This window comes from Dermacentor andersoni, chromosome 2 (genome assembly GCF_023375885.2).
Source record: "Dermacentor andersoni chromosome 2, qqDerAnde1_hic_scaffold, whole genome shotgun sequence".
Taxonomy (NCBI): domain Eukaryota; kingdom Metazoa; phylum Arthropoda; class Arachnida; order Ixodida; family Ixodidae; genus Dermacentor; species Dermacentor andersoni.
In genome coordinates, this window is record NC_092815.1 from 51299229 (window position 1) to 51309862 (window position 10634).

A 10634-nucleotide genomic window follows, 5' to 3' on the forward strand; every position below is an offset into this window, starting at 1 on the left:
TGATGTACTCACTGAGATATTGCACAAAACTGGACGACGTGTATGACATAGTCATGACAACTAAAGGAAGGGAAAATTCACTGGTAATGGCAAAAACAATGACACGCAAAATACCTAAAAAAATAGAATAAAATCCTAAGATTGATTGACAGACATACCAAAAGAAAGCTTACTTCTAAACCTGCACAAAAGTGTATGAAATTAGTGACATGTTCATTACTACTGAAAAAAAATTAAAAAGACATGGCACAATGAAAACATTGCACTAAAAACGGACGTACACATTATCACATTATTTTGCACTTGGCCACAACTTGAGTAAAGGTGGCACTGGGGAACAGAAGGTAGTCAGCTTTTGCAGCAGCACATAGAAAATATCCGCAGAAAGGCCTATTCCTCAATCAAAGACCAGGTAAAATAAGCCAACACGACTTTTTTTTTTCATCCCGAATGCAATGCTTAGCAGTGAAATTACGTCACTTAAGGCACTAAGTCGTACCTGCTGGGCACTCCTTTGTGTAATAAACACGAACTGCAAAAATCTGCATTTAGGACACTTGCAATGCTCATGCTTTCCAGAAGCAAAAAAATAAAGAGAGAGAAAAGTGTAATTTGAGAGGGGGGGGCGAAAGGGCACAACTTCCTGGATCGGCGCGCGCGGGCGCGCGCCGATCTAGGAGGTCATACAAGGGAAGCGGATTTGCTTTCCCGCCCTCCTGATGGATGGCGCCAATTACCTCTGCCACCGGAGCGGCCGTGTTTCTAAGGCCAGCTTCCGTTTAAGTGGCGTTGACACAACGCGCTTTCACCCTCCTCTCCACAACGGCAAGGTGAGGGGAGGCATGGCGAGGGTTTCTGCTGCACGGCATAACCCAACTAACTTCCTAGGTGGTGTGGCATAACCTTATTCACGAAGTACCGCTGCCAGTGGCGTAGCCAGTAATTTTTTTGAGCGAAGCTGTTTGCGCGGACCTTCTGCCGTCGTTGTCAGACTTCGTTAAAAAGAGCTCAACAGGTGGAAAGGGGTAGGGGTGACCACTTTCCCCCTGTGAGAATGCTGTATTATATGCGAATTTTATACGGTTGTCACACGGTGCATTTTCGGTGATTGAGCCTGATCGGCATCAAATTTATCGACGATTTACTCCACCCTGCCGCTAAAGAAACATGTTATGCTGGCGGTTTGCGCTCAATGGACGGTGCCCAGCGGTTGAAACGCGATGCTTGGAGCATAGAGAAAGGATTTCAACAAGAGGGGACACTCGGAGTAAACTGGCAACAGGAAATACGTCACGAGCATCTGAAAAAGAAAATTGAAATGATGTTACCATTGTTTTATTTTTTTATGCTTTCCCGGAAAAAATAAATATATGTGCGTATAAATTAAGTTATACTTTGCGACTTACTTGCGTTACCTAGTGACAGGCCAAGACGCGCCAGATGCATGCGTGATGTGTCGGACACGCCGCCAAGCGAGCGGGGCCGGTTGCGCATGTGCGCGTTAGCATACGGCGACCCGTCTGCCCGTTTTTTCTTTTTTGGGATAGTTTGGCCTAGTTTTTTGGGCTTCCGGCGTATTCTTGCGTTCCTTCTGCACTTCGACACGGCACCGCTGCGTTGTTGGACTACGGCAAGGTGAGAAATTTTGTTTGACAGTCTGCGACGCATTTAGTTTACGGCACTGAAACTAACTTGTGACACAGTGAGCGAAAAACAGCTCAGCGGTCGTGCCGCAGTTAATTTGAGTTAATGACTCGTATGGGGGATGTTCGCGACGCTTTCTGCGAGTCCCACATTATTGTAACTAATTTCGGAAGTTTTCGGGCGCCCTCGCCGCGCCTGGTGTTGTGACGCAATTAGCGAAAAAAAAAAGCATTTAGGCCGTGCACAAGTTTCGCGTGTACAGAACCTTACTGGGTCAAGTTCGTGACGCTTTCTCTGACTCGGAGCACTATTGTAATTAATTTCGTTACTTCATTGGATACTTTTGAGGCGCGCTCGCCGCGCCTGGCGTTGTGACGCAGTTAGCGAAGAGCAGCTCGGCCGTGTGACGCAGTTTTTTCGCGTGCGCTGAGTCTTACTGGGACAAGTGCGTGATGCTTTCTGTGACCCCTAACATGATTGTAATTTCGTTACATATTGGGATAATTTTGAGACACACTCGCCGCACCTGTCGGGACGCAGCGAAAAGGAACTCGGCTGTGGTGACAAAAGACATTTACAGCTCAGCGTGCCAGCGTAGACCCCAGTGCGCATGCGCGGTACAACATGCGCAGTGGCGTCTACGCTGGCTCGCTGAGCTACGACTTCCTAAAGTTAGTTTGACGGAATCTTAGTGGCACAAGTTTGTCACGCGTTTTATGGCCTCGCAACAACGTATACCTTCTTTCGGTACTCACCCTTGTCGAAAACTCGATGAGCGATTGCCAAGCGTGACAACACGGGAGTGTGTTGCTTGCGAGCAGAATGTGCAAAAGATAACGCCAAGGAGTTGAAACACCAGGAACTTGTAAAGATTATGTCTTCTGAGCGACTGAAAACAGGCTTTTCACCCAAGCATTTGTCTTGAGTGCGAGTAGAAGGAAATCTCGCTAGCGTCCAGCATGCATGGTCTGGTTGAGAGCGTGTGTTGTGGCCACCTCTGTGTATACGCAGCGTGCTATCGCGTCGGTTGAAGCCAAGTTCTTATGGAAACGCGCAGTCGCCCGTTTATTTGTTCTCCTAAAGTGCAGGAAGTAAGGCCCGGGAATGGGGAAATGCTTGGAAATCGAATGTTTTCGTGATATATACGGTACTGCTTGGAATGAGTCGAGTATTTTCTACGCCATGTATGTTGAAGCGAATTGCTCTTCTTTGTAATGCCGCCCATTCACCACTTTCGCACGTTTCGCTTCTATAAGCATTATTCGTATAAGGTGTTAATAAATACTAAAATGACACATGCCTGTAATATAAATTGTTTCAGCTGACGTCGTCCGGTGGAGCATCGTACGCGAACTATTGCTGCTTATCTGCTGCCACAACGTTAGATGAATGCACAAAAAGCTCGGAACGAGCATTTATAGAGTAAAATAAACATTTCCTCATTTCACAAGGCGTCTTGCGTCTTCCTTATGAAATTGCACGTGGCACATATTCGATGGAAGCTTGTAAAGATCGCAATCATTTTTACTTAATAATAAAACGATTCCGGACCAAGACCGCGCGCGGGTATGTATTAGAAGCAAAACGAATGCCGCTGCGATAAGTGCAGCTGGCGTAACGCGTTTCAGCTGGCGTTCAAAGCGCGCGCGCCCATAACCGAAATCGGAAGTGTGGCTCGGGTATTAATGTCGGCGGCTTCGTGCGCTGCAGTCAATTCGGTCGCTGGGCTCTATGGGAGTGTCCGCTCTTGTTGCTAGGAGCGCGTGGCTGCTGGCACTTCCTGCGCCAGCAAGATGTGCTGGCATCCTCGTCAAACCGATTCGACAAACCTTTGTGTCATTACTGGCGCGCAAAAAAGGGGAGGAGCAAAGTGCACGTGAAAAAAGAAAGCACGGCAAAACAAACAGAAACCTCACGCGAAAAAAAAAAAAAAAAACGACAATTGCTAAGAAAAAAAGCGCTCCTAAAGCATGGGCACCATGCGAAGCACGCAAAAGCGAAAGTGAGGTGAAAGAATGGTGAAACAAAAGATTTACAATATAGACTGCTTGCGAAGTTTGACTTGCATGGGGTAAAACGGTGTAACTAACACAGCTTCGCTGTTCGACCATCTTCACGGACTGGAAGGGGCGATTTTTTTTTTCGGAGGGAAGGAGGGCTAGCACATGATCGGAGCAGGCGGGTGTTGTGCATGTCATTCTATAGAAGCTATCCTGGTGCACAAAAAATATGCAGAACACAACTCACGATGAATGTCACGTTGATGCTATTCGCTTTGAAGCAACGCAGCGACACAGGCACGAATCCAGGTTTTTTTCTTTTTTTTTCCGAGGGGGGGTCTAACTTTGATAACTCCGCTTGTGACATCATAGCTAACAGAGCTCCATTTATTGGTGCTAACGAAGCAAGGGCAATTGCTTAGGTAATTATACAACATGGCGGTGATGGAAGAAGGCATGCCCATTTGCGTGAGCTTTGTAAGAATGCCATGGCAAACTACATCAAATGCTTTACTTAGGTCAAAGTAAACAAAGGCTAATTGGGCCCTACTATGTCCTACACTGGTGTGTACAACACGGTGCCGACACATTGTGTTGCCATTGCCTAAGCGCGTCATGTATGAGGCGTGTTGCAGCCGAGCTCCTCTCTAACGCTTCCCTCTGGACACGCTATGTTTGCTATCTTTGGGGCTATCTACGTATATATGTTTGTATGTTTGTATCTAACCGTTTTCCCGCTTATTTGTGTCACTGGGCAGATCGAGGTCGAATAGGTAGTCATCGGGCTGCTGTGATGAGGTAACGTGGTTCGAAAACAACCATGCAAGGTACCAACATTGGTCAAGAAGTGCGTGGCAATTTGTACATACGTGCCGCTCTTCAACGAACCTCCTTGACGACAAAATGGATCACTGTAGATGCGGGACTGCAGGTAGGCACCGGTTTTCAACGAAACTCTTTGATGCCATTTTGGAGCACTGGCTGTGTCCCATTAGGTCTGGTCTGAGGGAACAGAGTTCGAAACCAACCGTGGTTTCTTACTGAAGGACACCTACAGCCGGCTGTACTCGACGCCCAGGTCTGCCTTGAAAGCCTACGTGACAGCCGCCAGCGGAAAGGCGGCTACTGCCATCGGTGACCACAGTCCACTCGTCCTTAAAGATATCGATGAACAAGGACGACACGGGCGTATGCTACATTGACCTCAACACGTATCGCTGTGCTTTCGAATCGAACCTTACATGCTCGCGGCCAATATTGATGTCACCAACAACATGGCAATGCTCAAGTACGTCGAGCGTGACGCTAACGACTCTGCTGTGCGACTCTGGCTACATTTCCCGTCGCTGGACGTCGACATCGTGGCACGGGCCAAGGCGCAGCATATTCTCCAGAGCACTTTTCGCGTCCACAAAATTGTGTGCCTATCGGACAACGCACCGTTACGATCGCGGTCATTGCCAACCAGAACGTTTCCTGCCGGACGACGCATTTTCCTCTAGTGCAGGCAAACGCAATCACGATTCCCAAGTCTCGGGGGGCCACGTACAAAGAGGTCGTGTACAAGTAAGACGGAAGGCACCCCTCTGGGCTCCTGTATACGTGGCATTAACGCGGTCTACCAGTTTTACGGCTTGTATCGGACTAATCCCAGCGGAGAGATCAAGTTCCACCACGCAGAAGGCTCCGTCGACCGCTATCTCGCTGGCGGAACGACCCAACTTGCAAATCACAGACTGCGCACGATAATGGAGCGAGCTCATGAGTTTGTCGATGAACACAACTTCGAGAAGAACGTTATTCTCGCGGCCATTAACGTGCAGTCGCTCGATGCGCGTACGTTAAAGACATCGAGGGAGACTCGGTCATTTCCGGGACAGTCCTCCCGCTATCGGAAACGTGGAGTGACAAAGCCGCATCGATCAGCTCGTTTTAACTCGACGGGCACAGCAAGCGCCTCAGCTCAAGGTGCGCCGTCGTCGCCCTATACAAGAACGTCATCATTCACCATTTCACTATCGAACCGGTCGCGCTACATCTGTCGCCTCAAGTCGATGACAGGCTAGTAGACAACACTGTCGGAGATTGCCGCGCGACTAGCCTCTCGGGGCACTTCGCGTGTATTCGCGGGCTTCTTTCACGCTCAGAAAAACCATTTTATGTAGCATTTATTGAGCAATAGAATGCTGTATCGGGAGTTTTTAATGTTGCTCTACAATTTTCTCATTGACGCTTTTCATCGTAATATAATATTTGAGAAGTTAATTAATAAATTAAGACTGATTATGTAATTAAGTGGAATGTAAAAATATTAAGAGTATCTCCAAGCGCCGGCAAAGAACATTACCTTGCTTCTGTTCAGCTACGTGGCATTTGCATATTTTTATGTCTTGCTGTATGATAGATTCGGGGGGTGGCTGCGTATGGCGCAGCTGAACGCGGCCGCGCGGCCCTAGCTTGAAAGCGATCTGCGATGGGTACAGTCTAGGCGCGCCGAGGGCTGACAGCTTCCTGTGCGCTGTTCTCCTTATAGTTCGCGTTGAAGCAATAGGCAGCACGAAGGTCAATTCGCTCGCTGCTGCTACCGCTTTTCCTCCCGCCATCCTTTTGACAGGGAATGTCCGTGGTCATCGATTGAGATGTGTTCATGTTTGCCGGTGCTCGCGTTACAACATATGTTTGTTAATTTAGTTAGTAAATAAGCGAATGTTTACAAGTTTAGACGGCCGATAAAACTACTAGCTGTCTAATAATTTGCAATCGGTGCTTCGCCTTCCTGGCGAAACTGCGACTATTTAAAAATATAGAACTAGTTTTAAGTAATGTACAACGTAGTCGTCTCACGTTAATTCGACCGTGACGCAACGGAATGCATTGATCAAATTATGCGTGATGCCTAATTGAAAGGGGACATAAAGGAATGTCCTAGCATACCGTTGCTTTATTTGTCGGTATTTGCCGGACGCTAATGCGTCCGCGAATATAACGTGCAACCAATGTTTATGCGTTTACAACAGAAAACACTGTGCACACAAATATAAATTTAAAAATTAAATTCTAGTATAGCACGTGCCATAACTACGATCAAATTGCGAAGTATACGCCGTTGTGAAGTATTTAGTTTTACCACATGGGGTTCCTTTAACGTGCACCTAAATCTAAGTACACCAGCATGTTTGCATTTCGCCCTCGTCGAAATACGGTCGCCGCGGCCTGGAACGAACCTGCGACCTCGAGCTCAGCAACGCAACGATATATAGATGTAGGGCTACCTTGGCGTGTGCCTACCCCCCCCCCCCCCCCTTGCGCGCCCAAACATATTGCGCACCCAAACATAATGCTCACCCAATTTTATAACAAAATAATAGTAAACATCCGATTCTGGCAACCAGGAATAATATAAAAGAATTTGTCTCGAAAGAAGGGAAATTTATTTACACTTATTGTCCATCGTCTTCAATCTCTGACAGCCTTTTATCGCTGCCTATATGAACCGCAGCACGACGCCCTCCTTGCGATCCACTGCATTTGTTATCCCGAACTTCTCGAGCTACAGTCGCCAATGAAAGCGCGCCTATATACTAACCACATCACCAGTTCGTCCTGCGACTCATGCAAGTCTCAGGCACTGAAAACCCTTGACATGACTCTGTTGCCGCTAGCTTAATTAGCACCTAAACTGTATTTGGATGGGATTTAGTAAATAGTTGGAACGCTGCGCGTCGCCATACTATACAACACAACACGTAAAACAGTTATAACGCTTGTTCTGTCACCATTTTTTCGTGTTAAAATCTACTACACTTTAACAGTGCGAAGTTGACATTGTGTAGTAATAAGGCTGGGCATCACGACGTTACTATGGTAACAAAGAATTATGGAGAACCGACCCCGTTTCCTATATAGTGTTGGAATCGCACCGCTGGCCCGAGTTGTTGGGGTCTCGGTGCTGACGCCCGTTATTGCCAATGGGTCGCAAGCCCCAAGGGTAGCGTTGGCCTGGCGGCCTGGGGCACTGGAAGCATCCGAAGGTCCCGGCAAAGCATGAGAAGACTGGTAACAGAACAACTTGTTTATTCTAACATAGCAAAAGAGCGGCCGGTCAGGTCGACCGAAGTGGAGAGACGGGAGAGCACGTAACTCAACAGTACAAATCGGAGCCTCTCCTCTGGCGTCCGGGGGCAGCTGCTCTTATACTCCCGGCGTCGCGGTCCAAAAGGGAAGGAGGGAAGGTCACGGGATGAAGGTCACGGGACGGCGCAGCAGGAGCCCACGACGGCGCGAACTGTCGGGCCGAGAGACCTGCTGAACCGAGTGTAGTGACGCATTGCCAACCCTCACCCACACGACGGCGCGAACAGTTGAGCCGAGAGACCTCCAGGCTCCTCATTCGGGGAACTCCGCTCCCCGGCTGCCGCGCTTTGACAAGCGAGGGCACACACATACACACGCACACACGAAGACACGTGGCACTGAAACACGCCTGGGCACGCTTGGCGGGTAGGCGTTGCGGCGGCGTCGGACGGGCCAAAATGTCCGCCGCTTTGAACAAAGCCCCGGCGTCCGTTGCATCCGCGCCGGCATTACCGCGCGTTGTAGGCGAAACGTAACAGACCGCCCCGCCGGGGGAAGGAGATCCCGATGGTCAGGGGACTGCATCCGCTGTCCGGAGGGATGTCGCTCGATGATGCTCATAACCGAAGTTGGGCGTCCTTGGGCGTTTCTTGAGCGCAGCGCACAGAGAAGGCCTCGTTCTCACGTTCAGGTGCACACAGGACACTGCAAAGTGACTTCGGGAGAGTTGACATTTTTGTTCTCGTTTCCGGCAAGCGTTAGAACCACGCCAAAAGTCAACCGCTCAGTTAGCAAGCACGGCACAACCCTCACTAAGCCCTGCCAGGCTCTGTCCCCTTTTATACTGCTGCCTAGTTCCTTACAGTAGTTTAGCAGCACTCAGAACGCGTCCACAAATCGGAAAAATTGCACTAAAAAGCACATCATCACTTTGAAACACTACACAAAAGCAATAAGTTAAAAAAAAATCCTGCCTCAGGAAGAAAAACATCAGTAACAAGCAATTTTGAGGCTGATTCCCACGTTAGGGGCTTCGATTTAAGCCATCGGCGTTACCGTTGAGACTCCCCTTTTTGTAACGCACCTCAAAGGAATATTGTTGCAAAGCGAGGCTCCAGCGCAGGAGGCGGCCATTTTTGGGAGAGATGGTCTGCAGCCATTGGAGAGGGCAGTGATCCGTCTCAATGATAAACCTCGAGCCAGCTAGGTAACATGACAATTTCTGAACGGCCCACACGATACACGCACACTCTTTCTCGGTGGCGCTATACGCCTGCTCACGACTGGTCAGCTTACGACTAGCATACAGGACGGGGTGTTCTACTTCTCCATTTTCCCGTTGGCACAGTACAACGCCCATGCCTCGCTCACTAGCATCACACTGAACAACGAACCCTTTTGTGTAGTCGGGCGATCGTAGCACAGGCTGGCTTGTTAGGGCGCTCTTTAGGGCGCTAAAAGCTCTTTCCTTCGTCTCATCCCAGACGACTGTTTGCGGCTCTGTCTTTCTTAGAGCATCCGTCAAGGGAGCCGCGATATCAGAGTACCTGGGAATGTACCTCTGATAATAGCCGGCGACACCTAAGAACGACCGAATATCGGTCTTCGTGCGCGGTTGCGGGAAGTCTCGCACAGCGGCCACTTTTATTTCAGAGGGGCGGCGACGACCCCGACCAATCACGTGTCCGAGGTAGACAACCTCGGCCTGTGCTAACTGGCACTTGGGAGCCTTGACTGTCAAGCCCGCATCGCGCAGGCGGGTTAGCACTGCCCGCAAGTGCGCCATATGTTCAGGCCAGGATGCGGAGAATATCGCTACGTCGTCTAGATACGGTAAAGCGAATTCTTGCTGTCCCCGCAACACTTTATCCATGAGGCTTGAAAAGCAGTATGGCGCGTTCTTCAAACCAAAACTCAAAACTTTAGGACGGAATGTCCCCATGGGTGAAATGAACGCCGCATACCTACTAGCCTCTTCTGTAAGTGGAACCTGCCAATAACCCCTGACAAGATCTAGGGTGGAAATAAACTGAGCGCTACTCACTCTCTCAAGGCGCTCCTCGATGTTAGGGATCGGATAAATTTGATCCTTAGTGATGGAATTAAGCCTGCGGTAGTCGACGCAAGGACGAGGTTCCTTGCCCGGTACCTCAACTAAAATCAAAGGGGAGGTATAATCACTCTCACCCGCTTCAATAACACCGAGCTGTAGCATTTTCTTTACCTCAGCCTCCATAATATCGCTCTGGCGGGGTGACACCCGGTACGCCTTGGATCGTACTGGCTCTGGGGAGGTAAGTTCTATGTCATGAGTAAGGACAGAAGTCCTACCAGGCCTCTCAGAGAACAGACCTTGAAACTCTTGTAAGAGCTGGTGTAGTTCTGTTTTCTGCTCAGGCGACAGCGATGCTTTACTTATTAAGTCACTAATGACTTGATCGGTGTCTTTCCTGTTCGTCACTGAGCCTAGTCCCGGAAGCTCGACCGGAAGCTCTTCTAACTTTCCCGTGTCGGGATTTTCCTCTCCAGTATCTGGTGCCTTTAACGCTACAGGCTCAATTTTATCCCGTTCGGGCGTGCTCTGAATACCAGCTTGCTGCGCCTCTGACCCTTTTTCATCGTTCAACAACGTCGGCCCCGCAACTACCGCCTTTGCAGCGAGCTCCCGAACCTTCGATCTGGTTAAGGCCTGAACGCTAGCCTCACCAAACAAAAGCCCCTTCTCGCGCAGGAGGTGATCGGACCTGTTCGAAAATAGGTACGGGTACTGGGGGGGCAGCATAGATGACACTGCGGCCTCCGTCTCAAGTGCTCCGAAAGGTCCTTCAATAAGCACCTTTGCTACCGGCAGACACACGCTATGAGCTTCCACTGCTTGCTTGATCCATGCGCACTCGCCCGTGAACATATCGGGTT